At 32.3% G+C, this 20,651-nt stretch overlaps 1 protein-coding gene across 4 annotated transcripts in view; it reads right to left on the bottom strand.

Moving 5' to 3' along the window:
* Window positions 1-20,651, bottom strand: part of LOC147071672 (beta-1,4-glucuronyltransferase 1) — a 228,342-nt gene that overhangs the window by 36,288 nt on the left and 171,403 nt on the right. The window contains exon 1 of one of the 4 annotated variants that reach the window (XM_085946488.1): window positions 8,658-8,849. The exons of 2 other annotated variants lie outside the window; for them this stretch is intronic. The gene's annotated coding sequence lies outside the window, so the exon portion shown is untranslated. Of the gene's footprint in view, window positions 1-8,657; window positions 8,850-20,651 lie in introns of those variants that run through there. One more of the 4 variants, XM_085946491.1, reaches the window with a different exon arrangement.

The raw sequence follows: 20,651 nt of genomic DNA, 5'->3' as shown, positions 1-20,651 counted from the left end.
AAGTACCTACACATTTATTAAAAAAAGAAACAAGAAGTCAAGTGTTCAAACTGCTTTAGGTATCATGATCACAGTTTTTACAAACAATACTTACACATTTGCACAATGATATTCGTTGCAAAGCCGATTTCTTATAACTACGTGATAATGTACGGCAGTCAGAATTACATTTGCATGGTTTAACCAAATAATTTGGCAGAGGTTCATTCGTCATTTGTAGGGATCAATTTTCACTGACGCCATTGATTTAAAATCAAAATCATTTAGAAGCAGACTCTGGAGTCTAGAATGTTCTGTCATATATTTCATGCTATAAAAATGCAAAATTTGGAGATTATCACAGTCCCGATACAGATGTTTTAATTTTAGGCATTCATTTCTGGAATAAACTTGCAACGATTGGTTGCCATGGATTATGGTTTGAGGGATCTCAGAAGAAATTCCATGTTTTAGAATGCCATTTGGCAGCTGAATCTCTTGGCGAAAATATTTGTAATATTATACCAGCATTACATTGTTTAACCGGCTGCGACACCACTAGTGACTGCATATGTACAAAGAAACAAGCTTTAACCATCTCGTCAACGAGTTTTGTTCAGGATGCACTTTCAGCTTTAGGAAATGGTTTATTGGAGACCACAGCAGTTTCAAGACCTGAAAAAAGTTTGCACTTACTTATTATATAAACAAAAACCAATAGCGAATGAGCTTCGGCATAAATTTATTTCCCAAAATATTGAATTTAGTTTAAATTTGTCAAGAGTGATATGCACATATGATTCATTGTATTTACACTGTTTAAAGCCTTCAGCATAAGTTTATTTACGGGAAAGCTCATATGTTCCACTATTTGAGCCTCTTGATGTCCTACAACTTGACTATGAGTTACGAGAAAATAATTCGTATCCAAGACAAATGACGAATGAACCTCTACCAAATTATTTAATTAAACCATGCAAATGTAATTCTAACTGCCGTACATTATCACGTAGTTATAAGAAATCGGCTTTGACATGTATATCATTGTGCAAATGTGTAAGTAGTGTTTGTAAAAACTGTGATCATGATACTTAAAGGAGTTTGAACACTTGACTTGTTGTTTCTTTTTTTTTAATAAATGTGTAGGTACTTAGTGTGGTTAGTGGTTATCGTTATTTCATTTATTCACCTACCTATATATGCAACCTACACTGTTTCTGGATTAACCATAATACTAAAACGAATGTCATATGCATAGATATAGTAAAGAAACCAATTTAGGTGATTATATACAAGAATGCTACTAAATAAAATAATTTAAGCCAAGAAGGGTCCTAAGAATCGATAATTTTGAACACATTTCACTACCCGCTATTTTTATTTTTTCAAACGGGACGGACCGTTCTACGACCATGCCGATGGCATGGTACAATTATTGCATTTTCAATCAATCCCTGATCCCGTATTGGTTTTATTGAAGAACTCAGAACAATTTTTGGTGGGTTATAAGAAAAAAAAATAAAACCTCAATAAAAAAAAATTGACCACTAATATCGCCTGGCAACATCGACATTATATATCTTGGTGACCCCTAAAACCTATTCCAATTGTCAGAATGCGATATTATGTATACGACAAGTCTATGGGATCCTGCACTACACAGAACCTGCAACAATAGATGTTATTGAAGTGCAGGTGAGATTTTAGCTTTATGTAATATTTTGTTGAAACGATCAAACTCCGTTCTTTGCTTCTTTGTAACCCTGCACGCGCCGTCTTAAAACTGAAAATGACGAAATCACCTCAATAAAGTACTTACTTAATAAAAAAATACTTGGTAGGTATATATACAATCTAAAATTATTTTCGTATTATGTACCTATCTTTATAGCACTGTAGTTTTTGATGTAATCATCGGTTTATGAAGTTTTTCCGGCGGACAGTAATTTCTCAAAAGAAAACGAAAGTTTACATAATTAAATTCGAATTTGCGGTATGTCTAACAAAAATGTGTGTAGTTTTTACTTCAGAATGTGTTTATACGAAATGGATGACTGTTTACTTTTCGAATTTACATTATAACATTTTGCTACACGTATTTTTTCAAAAATAGAATTAAGTACTATGGCCGAGTTAGAAACATGGAAATACTATAATGTATACAAACATTAAATGGGAAAACAATGATAATAATATTATACTTGCCAGGTTAATCAAGGCTAAACAATAAAAAAGAGTTTTTTTTAATTTCACACAGACCAGTGATTGTAAAGTGTAATGAATAATGATATTAGTTAAGGAAAATTATTCGAAGAGTTATTAAGACAAAGAAGGATTTGCAGTCTGCAATAAATGATGCACACGTAAATAATACACATATTTATTTATCGTTATCTAGCACAAAAGGAACATTAACACTCACATATATAGCAATAATTATACGGGGACTAAGACTAAGACAGGGCTCGAAATGGACAGGAGCGCACCGGAGCGCCGTTTCGGGTCGTAAAATTGGCAACATTGTCGTTCCGTCTCATGGAAAAAATAATTTTACCGCTTAAGCCTAAAATGGCCGTATAACAAAAAATCGAATACACTTATTTTTATTAAACACACATAAAATTATATAACTATGTTACTATTTTCAGAAAATTAATGAGCCGGTTCCGTTCCGTTTCGAGTGCTGAATTCTGACGATTAAAGGCTTAAACGGATATAATATACAAATAAATAAACAAAACTGTGAAATTAATCTGTAATTCTAGTATATCGTCATTAATTTCAAAACAATGCAAGTCCATATTATCAGGTAGATATATATAAGACGGTTTTGTGTAGCTTTTTGTGCTCAAAAGTAATAGTTTAAACTAAAAGATTATATACAATAAAATTTAATTAAAATAACTGATAATACTGACTATTTATATCGGCCAATGGGTAGCCATATAAAGCAAATTCTATCGGATAACAAATATTATGTTGATGTTATTGACCGTCTTAAATATTAAATTCACCTCTACCAGTGGCGAAGGTTGGAGGTAGGCTGTTAAGATTCGACATAAATAGTGCATGCTAAACTTTGTCAGTCATATTTATTTGTATTCATTCAACTGAGAACACAATTTACAGATCGTGCTGGTTAGTTTTTAAAAATCAATTAAACCCTGCCTAAACAAAACCATAATAGTTTAGGTATGCTATGGGTGATCCGACAAAAATAGTGCACACCTTTTCAATCATACTTATTTGTTTCCGTTAAATTAAGAATATATAATACATTACAGGTGGCGTTGATTAGTTTTTTTTAAATTCGTTAAACTCTACCACGCTAAACCATAATTGAGAAAAAATATTTATTTATTTATTTAAGAATACAAAACATTGTGGACATAAAAATCTAAATTCAAGACGTACACAACGTAAGATTTACATTATAACAAATATTACCCTCACAAGAGAGAAGAAGAGAATATAGAAAATAATAATAATAATAACGGAAAAAAATTAAATCAAAACATACTTAGGTACAATTTAATACAGAAAAATAAAATTTTGAAAACAAAAAACCTACAATTTTATACAGAAAAATAAAGTTTCAAAAACAAAATGCAAAGTACCTAGATCATTGAAAATGTCTATGTCTTTAGGGAGCGCATTTACTAATCTTGCACCCTTCGCTAATGGTGCCTGATAGCTTTGACACGAGAAAACGGTTCCGATCCAGAATAAATCATGGCTGCGAACATCTATCTATAAAATATCTAAAACTATGTATTGTTTAAAGGCATAATTTTAGATATTTTATAGATAAATGAATATTTTATGACTATTATCTACTATGCCTTGGGTTAGACATGGCTTCATTTAATTAAAAAAAAAACTATCAGTGGAAATAAACAAGTTAAACTGACAAAGTTTAGTGTCCATTATTTACGTCGAATCTTAACAGCCTACCTCCACCCTTCGCCACTGTCAGGTACATAATATAATATTAGTATTGATTAAAGTCCAAGGTAAATTAAAATAGTTTAAGACGATTGCGGTATTAGAACGTAGAAGATAATTTTGCAGGCACAATCGATTACAAAGTCAAATTCGTAATAATCGAGAATGTAATAATTGATTTTATGCATGGCCATAAAATAATACGAGGAATTCATTGATGTTAAAATTATATTGTGCCAGATCAAAATCATTTAGGTTAGTGAAACTGAAGTAGGTAGATAGGTACCTACTTCCGAGAATTGATAAAAAAAACATAATATGTATGTGAATATTTCATTTGCATATTTTTTCCACCTTTTCAAAATAAGATCAATATCTTAGATAGCAGAAGCGAGGTGTGGAGGTAGGCTGTTCGACAAGATTCGACATAAATAGTGTACACTAAACTTTGTTAGTCATACTTATTTGTTTTCACTGAACTAAGTATACAAATTGCAGATGGTTTTGGTTAGTTTTTAAAAATCAATGAATCCCTGCCTAAACCAAACCATAATAGTGTATATATGCTTTGGGCGACCCGACACAAATGTGCCCACTTTTTCAGTCACACTTATTTGTTTTCGTTGAATTAAGAATAGATACCTACTGCAGATAGTTATGCTTAGGTTTTTTAAATTCACGAAGCCCTGCCTAACCAAACCATTGTAGATAAAACAAATATTCTTATATTCCTATATTACGGCTTGGTTACGCAGGGTTTAATTGAATTTTAAAAACTAACCAGCACTATTTTCAATATTTTGTAGTCTTAGAGCAGCATGCACAATCTAAGATTTCGTTCCTAAGGATAAGTCGCCGAAAAGGATGACTTAACTATAGACAATCCTGAGTATAGAGTTAAGGAATCCTTAACCATATACTACTTTTGTTATGAACACGGCCCCTTCTGTATTACCATTTAACACTGACAGCTGCTGTCAAAATAAATTCGCATGTCTATAAAACAGTCCATACACTCAAATTCATTCAACAATGTATCTCAATATGGATATTGATATTGTTAATTCGTTTGGCATGTACTTGCAGAATATTATTTTACTTTTATACGCCAGCTCGCAGAAATACAAGATGCCAGATGATATAATGACACTTGACGCTAGTGTTACCATGTTAAAAAAATATCTTGCGGTGCCTGTGGAATCACGTATAATGACTTATAACGGAAACATAAGAGTATTATAATTAAATATTAATATGTATTTATAGTTATTGCATTTATAAAATGCAGTTGTCATATTTTTGTCATCGTTTAACAATTATAAAATAATTTACCTAAACTATAGGAAAGAGAATTTTTAAATATGGTATTATTTTCAATAGAAATGATCTTAACTAAGGACAATGTTTCTGCATAGTGTTTTCTGCTAAGGAAATTTTAGTTATGACAAATGTTCTGCATTCCGCTCTTAGTTCAGTGAAAACAAATACTTACGTACGACTGACAATGTTTAATGTGCACTATTTATGTCGGATCTTAACAGTCTATCTCCACCCTTCGACACCGATTAATATATATAAAGACAACGTTTATTTTCTTATTCAGTCACAGATGTACAATGGATTGAATTCATATTTCAAAGCAAAATGTGGAAATCATTATCACAGTCGGTCAGTGGCGCACCCAGGGCTTAATATTGGGGGGGGCCAAGGAGGAGAATGTAAATTATTCCCATAGGCTCTTTTTCTTCTTCACAGCCTAATTTCTCGTTTATCGGTCTTTTGTCTATTGCACTCGGTGTACCTATACCATGGTCCCCACATCCTGAAACGGGCTCTCAGGCAAGTTAGGCCCCTTACCTACCGCTAAGATTAAAGGCAGTGTGAAACACTACATTAACGTTTTTCAAATTGTGTTTTAGTTCAAATTAAGGGTACTTCTACAGTGAATTATTGGCGATTTTTAATACATCTACTTTAATAATGGAGCTATCAACACATGATAAATTAAAAAAATATTGCACAATTATATGAGTAATTGAAAATATTCATGGTCATGAAGTATGATAGCGCCACAGGCGACTTTTTTTTACTATTAAAGCTAATTTATGATGTATGGTTATCTCACTTATCTGGTCAACCCAACACGCAGGGCCCCCCACATCCCGGGCCCCCAAGACTAGAGCCCTGTCAGCCCTCCCCAGCCATGACCTACACCACTCCGGAATTCGGGTGGACACCGAGAATTTTTTGACAGTTCCATTAGGGATTGGGTTTCTAAAAAGACCTGACATTAATGTTTCGAAATTTTTGTGTTAGAAATTAAAATCTAAGAAATCTTTCTAAAAACGGTGCTGGAGAATTATTACAAATCATTTTTTATGCCGTGTTTTTATTTTTCTAAGCCCAAAGGTTATAGTTTATTGGCTTTCAATTCCATTGTTTAAAATCATTATGATAATTTTCATTTTTGGGGGGTGCCAGGGCCCCCTGGCCCACCCCCTGGGTGCGCCACTGCAGTCGGTCGACAGATGAATTACGTCTCGCAGTGAAGTGATTAATTAATCAATGGCAATGTATATTGTTTAATTTTATTTTTTAAATAGCACAATCAGAGCCACAGACCAGTAATTGGCGTAAAAAATATATCTTGCAGCCATAAAATGATTGGTAAAAGTTAACAAGCGTCACTTTTCAAAAACAGAACACGCGCGAATAGGCGAAGGCGAGAGAGGAATGCCGGTCAGAGGATAAAATTCCATTCATACCGCACTTCTAGTTGAACGAAAAAAGTATGTTTACCGGTCGGCATATCTTCCTATATCAAATGGATGATTTATTGCCAGGGCATAAAAAATCCACCGTTTCTCATATGCATAATCATTAATCAATCAAAGCTGTAGAGTGTAGATAAATCTATTTTCATTGAATGTAATAACGTCTAACCCAATCGTATCGTTAAGCGCATTAGCCAGTAACAATACCCTGTGGTCATAATGTCTACAATAGACAAGCTATAAAATTAGGAAACTATAATAATATTTTTGACGAATTCCCAAATTTTGAATATGGAATTTTCGCGGTGTTGAAATTTTCTGTGTTGCTATCATCGATCTTACGGTATTACCAATAACGTATTCGACCTTCATTTAAATATTCTATACTACAAAATAGGTACCCAAGTATGTGAATCATGAATTACTTTCTACGAACTTGCATGTTCGTAAAATTGAACAAAAATATAAAATTTTCGATATATTAGTGGAAATTAAATCGGTTAAATATTATTCATAACACCTAGGCAATTTAAAATAACAATGAACTAAGTTCCATTTTAGAACGTTTTTATTATGTCGTATTCTTATTTGTCCGTTGGTTGTTTATCCAGTACAAATCTTGCAATCGATTTTTAACTAACTTCCCGACTAGCTAGACATTTGAAACTTTTAGAATATATCAGAACACGATGCCAATGCATTTTTTAAATACTTTTAGCCGTCTTTAAGTATAATTGAATTCATTTTCAGTTAATTCTGTTTTGTATGAAAAGTTATTTCGACACCATTATTGGTTGCTAGCGGTCTGGGGTCCTAGCAACTAAATTATTAATATATACGTGCGTTACTATGGAAATCAATATGAAATGTCAAAATGACATTTCAGTATTCTATATTTATTCAGTATTTCTATCAAGTACAAATTTTTTGATCGTTCAAGCTAGTCAAGTCAAGTTTATATGATTCAACAGAAAATTTAAAAACGTTGTACTTTTATAAAAAGTTCTTTTTATGTTGTAATTATTTCATGTCAAATCAATAGCTATTTCACTTTTTACACCAATCGTCTTATTTTGGTGTAGTATCCTGATGAAATTCGGCGATCAAATTGGAATACATCTCCCTATCTTGGGCCAGTCGTATCAGATCACCGACGACTTGGTCATTGAAGTAATTAGGAGGTACCCAAATAAGAGAATCTTATAATACTTACCCCTTTGATACCCTCTACCTTTCTTTGAATTATGAGCAGGGATAAATCATAATACTCAACTCAATGCGTAAATATGTTTGAAATAGTAGCTAAGTGTAAACTATTGTCAAGAATAAATAATTATTTTGTAATTTTTAAATTTAATTCGATTAGTAATACAATTATTGTGAAATGAAAATCACCCAAAGAGGTAATGTCTTTAAAGTCACCCAAGTAAATGCTAACTTAGTTAACAAATACTTGAATGTTGTTAGGTATCTTGATTTAAACCCAAAAACTATAGTATTAAAATATGTTTCGTATCAATAAGATTTTTTTAAATAGGGCTTGAAAAAAATAAAAGAAAGTAAGGCACAATAAGTAGGTAGGTACATCATAATATTATGTAGTAAAATTTCCCTAAATATCGGTTTTCTGAACGTACATATACACTTTATAATATAAAGATGGTGAAAATACAAGTTTGTATTTCACATAAGTTAGTGGATATTCAATATTTTGAAAAACAAAATAAAATTAATATTATTTGTACAATTTAGTTACAATATTATGAAGTACGTGGAATTACAATAAAAAAAACAATATTTATAATGTCAAGATACTATTATAAAAATAAAACGCCTTATTGCATTAAAAGTCTTGACATTATTGATGATTTATATACTTAGATACTTTTATAACTAAAGATATACCTAGGTTCTCTTACAATATTGGTATTGAGGAAAAAAACAGGCATTCCTACTAACCAAATATAAATTTGACACAACACCCACCACAGTATTATGAAAACTGCACTGAATAAAAAAAGTTTTATTTTACATCACAAACGTCACTTTTCAAAAATGGAACACGCGCAAAAGTGAAGGAAACGGTTCGTTTTTCCGCGGGCGGCGCCACACGACACGACATGGCCAACCGGAGCGAGCGTTCGCGGTCGTCTGCACTCGCGCGTTGAGTGAATATTATAATACAAATACAACCAACGAACCGGTGTTGCTATCTTTTTGTCACCGAATTATAGTACGCGGTGCAATAAATTATAGCATTTCGGCAAAAATTATAGTACTGTTGAAAATGTATAGGTTTTTTGTTTCTCACAAAAAAAATAATTTGAGAAAGATCGAGGTCTTTTTTTTTTAAATAAGTAGGTATGTAAGTACCTCTCGACCAAAAATACCGAATTCAAGAAATTCCATTTTAAATCGAAGTTGAGAGTTTTTTTGAAGTTATACTTCTTTTGGTGCCTTTTGGGAAAACAGATCAGAGTGTATTTTTAGCGTCTGACGAAGTTGCGCGCGACGATGTAGCACATAATTTATTATTAGATTATATTTTCGGTATATCGATATTTCGGTTCGATATATCGGTCTCAAGGGTACATGTGCATGCGCATAGTGTCATTTAGTTAGTCGTTCAATACAACCAAGTAGAGAGCACGTGTTGTAAACATAACCAATATTGTGTCATAATATATTTATATATATGTTTATACACAAATTTCTAGAGACTAACATTTTACACTGTTAATTTATATTCATAAAACTTTATTTATATTGGAGTGTATATTTATTTTTCATTGTAAAGATTGTGTATCAAGATTTGAGGCTATATTTACGTAAGTATTACTTATGAGTAAATTTATATATCAATAAATAAAAACATTTTGTGAATGTTGAGTTGGTATTTTTTTATTTTGTTACGCCAAAGAAGTATAACTTCTAACGCGCGTGCATTTTTTACCCCTTTCAAACATCTGTTTTCTCAGCTCGTCAAATCGTCAGCTGAATGGAGAACTATTCTAACTCACATTTGAAATATTTGACATAAATGTTGAAAGATCTTACAGTTACTTATTATTTATATAAACACAATTATACATAATTTTTTTCATCAATAGTCCTACTAAAATATGATGTATTCATCTATCTATACAAACAATAAATAATAAATTACTTACCTAGGTTGTTTCAAAGAACTCTTTTTTTCTATTACAAAATTATAGTGGTTTCAGGGCTCGAAATGGACTGGAGCGCACCGGAGCGCCGTTCCTGTTCGTAAAATCGGTAAAATTATCGCTCCGTCTCGCGGAAAAAATAGTTTAACCGCCTGAGCCTAGATATGACATACAATAGAAAATCGAACACACTTATTTTTATGAAATACACATAGGTACATTTTGATAACTATGTCTTCTAACTATGCTAACTATGCTAACTATCTATTGATGTAGAAAACTGCCGAGCGCTCCGGTTCGTAAACTTTTCCATTTCGAGCGCTGAGTGGTTTGCAACAATTTTGAGTACCTACGGAAATATCGAAATTTTATTATTTTCGACGAATCTTTTGATTTCAAAATTAAATCTTTAAAATAAAAATACTTACCGTTTTTTTCGAAATTCAAAATTATAGTATTTTGGGCATACTGTACCTTTTTAATATCGTACATAGTACGCGGACCAAAATTTATAGTACACATACTATAATTATAGAACGGTTGGCAACACTTTGTTCGAAACAAACACACCTGTGCAGGGAGAAGGAGCGGGAAGGGGGAGCTCGTGATAGGAGTGATGCGTATTTAGCGAGCAAGAAAGGAGGTCCATTAAACTTGGGCCCGCAGCAAAATAGTAGCCCATCGATTTTTTTTTTGCTATCTAAGCGCTCGTCTCTGAAGCTCTAGGACTGGCAATAAATGGATGTTGTTGTTTTTAATATGTATTTGATCGAGTGCAAGGACCCGATGGGTTGGACTAATGGCTAACAACCAATCTTTGTAAAAAAAACTATCAACAAAATCTACACTGTATGGACGTACATATGCCCTGATTAGAAGCAAAATAAACTTACAATTAAAAAAAAACAACTATTAAAAAGTCTCATTTTTATTAGTACGATATTAGTATTAAATAAATATAGTTTGATAAGTTCTTAGAAGGGGACATAATGACTATAGACAAAATTTAACGAATCTTTAAAATGTAATTGAATTGAGCTTATCCAAAAGCTCCAGTACCTACGCTGAAAGCTCTTTCACAACTGTCATTTTCCACCGCATAGCGGGGACGTACATATTAACCAAGTTTTTCTTGTGTGGCGCTACAGCCCGTGTTGGAACTTGGTTGCCACAATAAGACTCCTCCATTTAGATTCTGCTTGCCGGTTGATGACTTCCAATCTTTCAATACCTGTCCTATACTATGCTTTAAAATATTGAGGAGTTTCTAATGTAAAATATATAAACAAAACATAAATAAAAGTCTTTCATCACGAATAATCAATATAATAGATTCACGGGATTCTAAAATGCAAGATATCAGATGAATTCCTAAAATACACTGAATCAGGCTTTCAATTCTCAGATTGGCAACACCCAGCGAATTACAACTCCGTCTTGTTTCGGAGAAAACTCTACCAAATGGAGAGGGGGCAGTGATGAGGAAAGACGGCGCGAGCGAGACAGCGCAAGGCGAGATGTCTCTCTCGGAAGTCCAGTGGAAGAAGACGGCGATGATGAGGGACCGGTTTGGTTTGGATGCGTGGCGATCTCACACGATGTCCGAATCTGTCGTTAATCGATGCCATCGTTACGTGCGGCAGAGAAGAATGAGATAGATTATTGAATGAAAATTATTTGTCCATCATGATAATACTATGTTATGATGTATTATTTTATTATGATATTTAACAAGAGTTAGTCACGATATTGTTGAATGCATTAACATATTGTCCAAACCATAGAAATTGCGATTTAAATATTATAACTAAAAGAAAATCCTATATTTTGATATATACCTATATATTATATAACTAACAACCTTAAATAACACTCTTTTATCTGAAGACACTGACTGTCCTTCAGTTTTTTTTTTTTGTGAAAAACCCACTTTTATCCTATATTTTGAATCCCGTAAATACGATATTTTCGAAAAGCGGAAAGTAATATCAGATCAATCACGTAAATGTAAAAGAAAAAAACTCACACAATTAAATCTGATAGAAAAAATGTTGATTGGCAGTCGAGAAAAACTTAAAAGAATCAAACTCTAAAGGAAAACGCATCAAAAGGCTACTCAGAAAAGCTAGAAAATGTCTGGAATAGAAATATGTTGAAGAAAATCTTCTACCATTTACCTAGAACTTACTAGTAATATTATGAATATCGACTGCTTAATCAGCAAACAGGCTAACTCCATTTGGGCAAATTGTTCAGAAAGGAGAAAAAACTTAATAATTCAACTATCGAGCAGAATTTCACAATTTCAAAAATACACTTGGAATTATTTTTTTTACAAATAAGCTGCACTATGAATTGTATTAATCCACTATTTTAGCTTCCCTTTTATACAAAGAAAATTTATACAAAGAGCGGAGTTGTTCAATTTACTAAATTGAAAATTTGGCACCTTCAGTTAGCTGTTTTGTGTGAAGAACGATAACGCATTTATTTACTTATAGGTTTAGGAGTTTGACATTTTGTGTGAGCATAGAAAAGATATCTACTTTATAACAAAATGCCATCAAAATCTAATTTTTGGTCACAAGTGCAGTTAGCTGTTTTGAAGATTAAGCAGTCGATATGTAGAAAATAAAGACCAAATTTAATGTCTAATTTCATACAAACTGTAAAGAACGGTGAGCTTAATAATTAATCATTTGTTGCAGTGAAAAATGGCACTCATGACAAACTGAAACGTGCTTCAGCGATATCTATAGGAAAACCATAAGAGGCTTCATCTAGCATAATGAAGGTGTTTGTAAACATTTATGCTGGAAAATTGACTGGGAAATTGAAGGGAAAAGCTTCAAATGGTTGACCCACAAACGCTTGCAGAAGAAAAACCCAACAATTAAAAAAAAATGAACATAGTTACGAAATGACTGATGATATAATAATAAAGGATGCTATAATTGTTATCACGCTTACTAAAGTTCAAAAGTTCATAATGATATGCATTCGGCTTTAAAGCTATTATCAATAAGCCGTGATAGATCGAAAATACGAGAGCTTTTCCTCATGTCAACGACATATGATAATATGTGCTGTATAAATATTACCACTGGCGAAAATCGTTCGACATTGTCCTGGCTTATTAAGGTCCGGATGCCGCCCGGGACTCTCCGACACTTCGTACTTCGGATTCTTAAGGGGGGACATGCTCGTCATAGGTCAAAATTGAGTTTTTTTTGTATTTTTAAACCATGATCCTGGACATTCCTTAAACGTTGTAGATAATCTATCTATGTAATTTTGAAGCCTTATTATCCTTTATATTTATTTTAAACATTTGATGACTGCATAAAGTATTTTTATTACATAAAATAGTATTCTTTTAAACCTCTCGCTCTAATGTTTTAGAATATAGTCATATTTCGGTACATGAATGTGCAGTGGGGTTAAGATTTTTAACGTTTATTAATTTTTAAACGCATTTATAAAACCATTGGTATAATTAATGACGAGATAATTTTAGTAAAATATTTACGATAAAAAATTATATTGATAATCTCTGTGATCCCAAATTTTACAAGAATTAGGCATTTTATTATTCAAAAGATCGGCAAGATTAACACATTTGAAGATACTTCTACAGATACTAATTATAAACTATGTCTTTGACCATTCAAGTGTGATAAACATCCTACGAATATTGATTGCTTTATAATAATTATTGACCTAAGAATAAGGTAGTGTTTTTTTGAAATACGCCATTTCTTTTGTCATTCCCCAGTGGTTAAGCTACAACATACGGCCGTAGCCATAAATTGACACTATATAATTGAAGTAGGGAGTAAAATGGTGTTAACACGCGTGGTTGAACATGTACCGTTTAAAAAAAAATAAAAAAAAAATCGGTTAGGTATATGTTCAAACACGCGCGTTAACATCATTTTACTCCCTACTTCAATTATAGTTTGTCAATTTATGGCTACGGCCCTATGTTGTAGCTTAACCACTGGGGGATGACAAAAGAAATGGCGTATTTCAAAAAAACACTACCTTATTCTTAGGTCAATAATTATTATAAAGCAATCATTATTCGTAAAATATTTATCACACTTGATTGGTCAAAAACATAGCTTATAATAAGTATCTTTTGAAGTATCTTCAAATGTGTTAATCTTGCCAATTTTTTGAATAATAAAATGCCTAATTCTTGTAAAATTTGGGATCACAGAGATTATCAATATAATTTTTTATCGTAAATATTTTACTAAAATTATCTCTTCATTAATTATACTAATGGTTTTATGAATGCATTTAATAATTAATAAATGTAAAAAAGTCTTAACCCCACTGCACATTCATGTACCGAAATATGACTATATTCTAAAACATTAGAGCGAGAGGTTTAAAAGAATACTATTTTATGTAATAAAAATACTTTATGCAGTCATCAAATATTTAAAATAAATATAAAGGATAATAAGGCTTCAAAATTATATAAATAGATTATCTACAACGTTTAAGGAATGCTCAGGATCATGGGTTGAAAATACAAAAAAAAACTCAATTTTGACCTACGACGAGCATGTCCCCCCTTAACCTATGGGTCGTGACCCAAAATTGGGTCAATTGACATATATATTAATATTTTTGAGATAGATAATTAAATTACATATACAGAAATCATTTTAAAAACCTTTCAATTCACCGCGTGGTGAAAGTAACAGTTTTTTGGTATTCAGAATTCTCTAAATCATCAATATAATTGGATACCCAATTAAATTTTAAAGTAAATCAATTTATTGAAGCATAGATTGAGGAGGCATTTCTGGTAGAGATTTAACGCAAAATGTCAAATCAAATTTTAACAAATCCAAATGCGAATGTGACTGCATCCTGGGGTGAAGCTTAATTAATATAAAACCGCAATTTATTGAGCTTTCAAAACTTGGTACCGATGTCATAGACATATTAATACTTACAAATGACTTGAGACTTAATATATTTATATAATACAATATAACATTCATTTAATTGTTATTCGTATGTGTTATATATAAACTAAAATTGAAGTAGGGAGTAAGATCATGTTAACGCGCGTGTTTGAACATGTACCTAACCGAAAAAAAAATCTTTTTTTTTAAAACGGTACATGTTCAAACACGCGCGTTAACATCATTTTACTCCCAACTTCAATTATAGTTTGTCAATTTATGGCTACGGCCGTATGTTGTAGTTTGACCACTGGGGAATGCCAAAAGAAATGGCGTATTTCAAAAAAACACTACCTTATTCTTAGGTCAATAATTATTATAAAGCAATCATTATTCGTAGGATGTTTATCACACTTGAATGGTCAAAGACATAGCTTATAATTAGTATCTTTAGAATTATCTTCAAATGTGTTAATCTTGCCCATTTTTTTAATAATAAAATGCCTAATTCTTGTCAAATTTGGGATCACAGAGATTATCAATATAATTTTTTATCGTAAATATTTTACTAAAATTATCTCGTCATAAATTATACTAATGGTTTTATAAATGCGTTTAAAAATTAATAAAAGTAAAAAATCTTAACACCACTGCACAGTTATGTACTGAAATATGACTATATCCTAAAACATTAGAGCGAGAGGTTTAAAAGAATACTATTTTATGTAATAAAAATACTTTATGCAGTCATCAAATGTTTAAAATAAATATAAAGGATAATAAGGCTTCAAAATTATATAAATAGATTATCTACAACGTTTAAGGTATGTCCAGGATCATGCTTTGAAAATAGAATAAAAGCTCCATTTTGACCCACGCTGAGCACGTCCGCCCTTAATCTATGGTAATTTAAGAAATATATAATGATTAATGAATGAACTAGGTATATCTAATTTCCATGACGTAGGTATATACGCAATGGGGTTTTTCCATATCATTAGTACATAGTATTGCTGGCATGCCGATTAGTCAACCATTTGCATTGAACGCATAGTATTTATTCCACCACGGCTGTTATGCCGTGTCCAAACTGGCAAAAAGTTGCTGGCAACTTGTTGCCAGTGTAGACCCGCCATTAAGTTATAAGCTACGCCAGTGAATCCCAACCAGGTTCCCCGAGCCCTAGACTTTAGGCTACGCGAGAATTCGGAAAAACTTCCGAAAAAGATACAATTATTACAAACCTTTTAGTTGTTCTTTTGTTAATCTAAATAATATATTTTTAAATGCATTCTTCGCATGTGGGTACCCGCTTAAATTTAGCAAACAGGATGAGAGAAATATGGAAATATATCTTTGAGAGGACAGTTTTGAGAAGAATCTTTGGGGTTATTCATAAAATGGCATTTTGAGGTTAAGGTATAATGAAGAACTGGACATACTATATAGGAGTGAAAAAATCATATGGCATATGAAAATGCAAAGACTGCGCTGGATCAGCCACGTGCAATGACTGCCGGAGGATAGACACCCTATATGGTTTATTCGAAAATCATTTCCTGCAGATAAGGTAGGTAGGTACCTACGATGAAACGTAATATTATGTATTTACTTACGTTTTTGGTATCTTGCTATGTCATTTGTATTTATAGGTACGTAAGGTAAAACAGTAAGTATAAGATGTAGTAACCAAATAAATTAGGAGTGTACACCGCTTTATAACTGCACTTTTTACTACACTGATACGCCTCTTTTCCGGTCACCTCGCATAAAATAAGATCAAATTAATGACATTCACTAATATTAATATAATGTACTTACTTAGTAATAAGAAAATAATATACTTATGTAAAACAATATTTTTAGAATAAGTAAGTATATTGTTTGATCATTTTCAGACTAGAGTCGGAGTGCAAAGTTATGAAGTGACAACCTACTCAGTAGTTTTTTTTCCTGTAAACAAATACAGAATAACCTGCCGTGAAATTCAATTTATGGCTTCGAGATTGTCATATAATTTTCTCCGACAAATCAAGTAACAAAGTTTACTGAAACAATACATAGATTTTTATTATTTATTTAACTTGAGTAATTATTCCTACTCACACCAATTGTGTCATTTACATATCCATTTTATGCCCCTAATTGTATAAAATTTTCATCATTTTATTTTAGGTATCAAAGCTATTAAAATTAATGTATAGGTATTATATAATTTATACTTTATAGACGTCGTTGTCTAACATTATAGTGTCATTTCGTAAGTAACAAATATAAATACATATTTATATTATGATTATGTATATTAAATTTAATATTACATACTATTATATATATCTACATATTTAACGCATCTCTAAGTAGGTATACTAATACAAAACATATTTAAATAAATATTTAATTAATTCATTAATTTGACAAAATGTTAATAATTATTAAATTATAATTTTTAGTAACCACGCGACAAAGATTATGCTGTTTAATTTTGCAGTTTGGCAGGAATAGTGATGAGTGATAACATATGTTATTATTTACACAATAATATTTATTATTACTAATTTAATGTTTCTAATAATATGAATTTAATGAATAAATAAGGTCTGAATCGAATGGGGAGGACCGAGAAGTGCTACGTATTATCAAAACCAGGAAACTACAGTACCTCGGCCACATTATGAAAGGACAAAAATACAGCATTCCCCAACTTGTCATTCAAGGAAAGATCAATGGGAAGCGTAGCAGAGGACGGCGCCGCATTTCGTGGCTTAAAAACCTCCGTGATTGGTACGAGTGCAGCTTCACTGAACTGTTCCGCGTAGCAGACGACAAAGATAAGATCGCCTTGATGGTGGCCGACCTCCGCTAGGGGATGGCACAATAAGAAGAAGAATGAATAAATTATATTATGTTTATATCAAACTTTACTGAAAATGAAAGTGTAATTTACAAAATTTCACGAAAAATAGGTAAGTATTATATTTAAATGAATTCTTTTCTTTCTTTAGTCTAATGTGATTGTTTTCTAAATCCTGTTTCCCTAAACGGCAAACACGCTCTAAAAACAATAATTAATTATCAACAGAAGATGGCGTCGCAGATATTAAATGTTCTGAATCAAAATCGCCGCGAATATTTTGTCGAAAACGTATCTAACTAAACAGATTGCCAGCCAGCAGTGAGGCGTCTGCTTTTTCTAATTCGAAATGTGAAAGTTATGAGTGAATTAATTAAAATATTCCTATTCTGTGTAATGTCGGCCATTACGTGGTCTCATCTTTTACACAAAACGGTGTGCGTAAATGCCTGCGAGTATTTGTGAGTTTGAGTATACGGTGTTTAATTACAACAATTAGTATTGAGATCAAACGAGATGACAGTTGAATTTAGATGATTTGTGGGTACTTTTACAGTTTACGGTAGAATTTCCCTAACTTTTTTGAACGCCATTCCTTTTTATGCAAGATACCTACGTACATAGTATAACAATTAAAAAGTACCTACCCATTTGAAAGTTAGATAACAAGTGTTTACGAACATTTGTACAAGAAAGTGTGTAGGTACAACAAAATGTGTTTCTTGTATTCCGTCGCGGATGGAAAACATATAAAATAATTACAAGATAAAAGGAACTTTTTATATACAACGTTTTTAAATTTTCTGTTGAATCATATAAGCTTGACTTGACTAGCTTAAGCGATCAAAAAAATTGTAGTTGATAGAAATACTGAATATATATAGAATACTGAAATGTCATTTTGACATTTCATATTGATTTCCATAGTAACGCACGTATATATTAATAATTTAGTTGCTATGACCCCAGACCCCTGGCAACCTATAATAGTGTTTTACTTTTTACGGATTTCTTCCGAAATAATTTTTCATACAAAACAGTATTAACTGAAAATGAATTCAATTCTACTTAAAGATGTCTAAAAGTATTAAAAGAATGCATTGGCATCGTGTTCTGATATATTCTAAAAGTTTCAAATATCTAGCTAGTCGTGAAGATAGTTAAAAATCGATTGCAAGATTTGTACTGGATAAACAACAACCGGACAAACAAGAATACGATCTAATAAAAACGTTGTAAAATACTGACTAACAAGTAAGTGTGTCCATGTTTGCGGTATAATATTTTTTGTTTCAGTGACGCGTGGTCTCGTGGAATGATGTTTTTATTAAACCGCACCAATTCGTATGACATAAACTGTCCTATCTACATTTAATTTAATAGCAGCGTTTGAAAGCGTGTAAGCACGTTGAGTTTTGAAATTTTCAAACAGTAGACTGTGCACTGGTATTTTTGTTGGGACAGATGTTTACAGAACATGCCATCACACGACATAAATTCAGATGTAGGGGGTATAAAGGTTAAAACCCCCGAGGCGCCCTATCATCACACACTTACCCATGGTAGACTATCCTCCACGTAACCTTGCCATTGTACACAGTGACAGGGATGTGTGTGTATACGCAACCGTATAAATGTATAGTAAAAGCCGGGCACTCGATTGGTTTACACACGTACGCCGTATAATTGTATTAGTAAATTCCAAGCACTCGATTGGTTTATTCACGTTTTCATTCAAAAACATCTCTTCCAAATGGCAAGGTTGCATGACGGAGACTCTAACGTAACATATTATTATAGATTCATATAATTATTATTTTTAACATTAAAACAAGCTATGAAGCCCAATGACAGTAGTGTAATGAAACAGTAATGTAGTAGTACAAGTGAAACAATCTAACACATATGCTTTGAGAAAATAGTGCCTTACACACTTACTTTGACGATATTTGATATTGAGGAATACTAAACACAGGGAGTCGTTTTTGCAGGGATTCTTTTAGACACGTGGAGGCCTGAAGCAATGATAGGTCTGGAGCCCCGATGCGATAAATCACCATTACAAATACAAAAAAAGTTTCGTTGGCAGGTTTCATTTACAGTTGGGATTTTTTTAGTTATCTTGTGAAAGATACAGTTCTTTTTAATTCTTAAATTTTCTAACGAAGCGACCACTGCAGCTGCTTCGTGGAAAACCGCCAGTGCGTATTTAGACCATCTTTGAAATATGTGGTCAAACACGCTGTATAACCAAGGCTGCATGTGTGCGCGTGTTGTAGCGTGGGTGTGACTTACATAACGACAAGCCGTGGAAACGGAAGTTATCGTTGACTGGTGCAAAAATTTCACATTATCATAATATTCATAACAAGCAAGTGTGTGTGTGTGCATTTAAATAATATTTACGACAAAAAGAGCGGGCATATTACATTACCATTACAATTTATAATCATCACCGCACGCGTTACGTAAAACCGGCGGAAAGTGGAGAAAAAACGCATCCCGCGTAATTAATTTATGGCGACCCGAAACCCGACACGGGCCGCGCGTTTTCGGCAGAAATGAAAATAACAGCGGAATTAAATAAACACAGCGCAAGAAAGTCGCCGAACAAATGAAATATTAAAATATCTCTAGAATTTTCCGGTATGGCCACATTCCGCGATACCATTGAAATACACCGGAAACCCAACAATGTTAAAAGGGACGACGGGCTACCTTTGAAAACTTCGTGGCTTCTGGTAGTGACGAACAACCATTACCCGGAAAAAAATCATTAACATAATCCACATTCTACACTCTGTGGGAACTGGGGTTGCCAACTACATTTGAGACAATTCCGTTACACAGAAACTGAATTATATCTACTCTTTAATTTAAAAAAGCTAAAATATATAACGTTTTTCCGTAGAGCTCAAAAAAGTCTTTTCGCCTATTTTCTACATACCTTCCTACTCAGATAAACATATAAATATAATATTTTCAAATTCAGTAGACAACATAATGT

Source organism: Rhyacophila brunnea, unplaced genomic scaffold (genome assembly GCF_057557595.1).
Source record: "Rhyacophila brunnea isolate RB1 unplaced genomic scaffold, BYU_Rbru_1.0 scaffold_2, whole genome shotgun sequence".
NCBI classification, from domain to species: Eukaryota; Metazoa; Arthropoda; class Insecta; order Trichoptera; family Rhyacophilidae; genus Rhyacophila; species Rhyacophila brunnea.
This window is presented reverse-complemented; position numbering and strand designations above follow the sequence as displayed.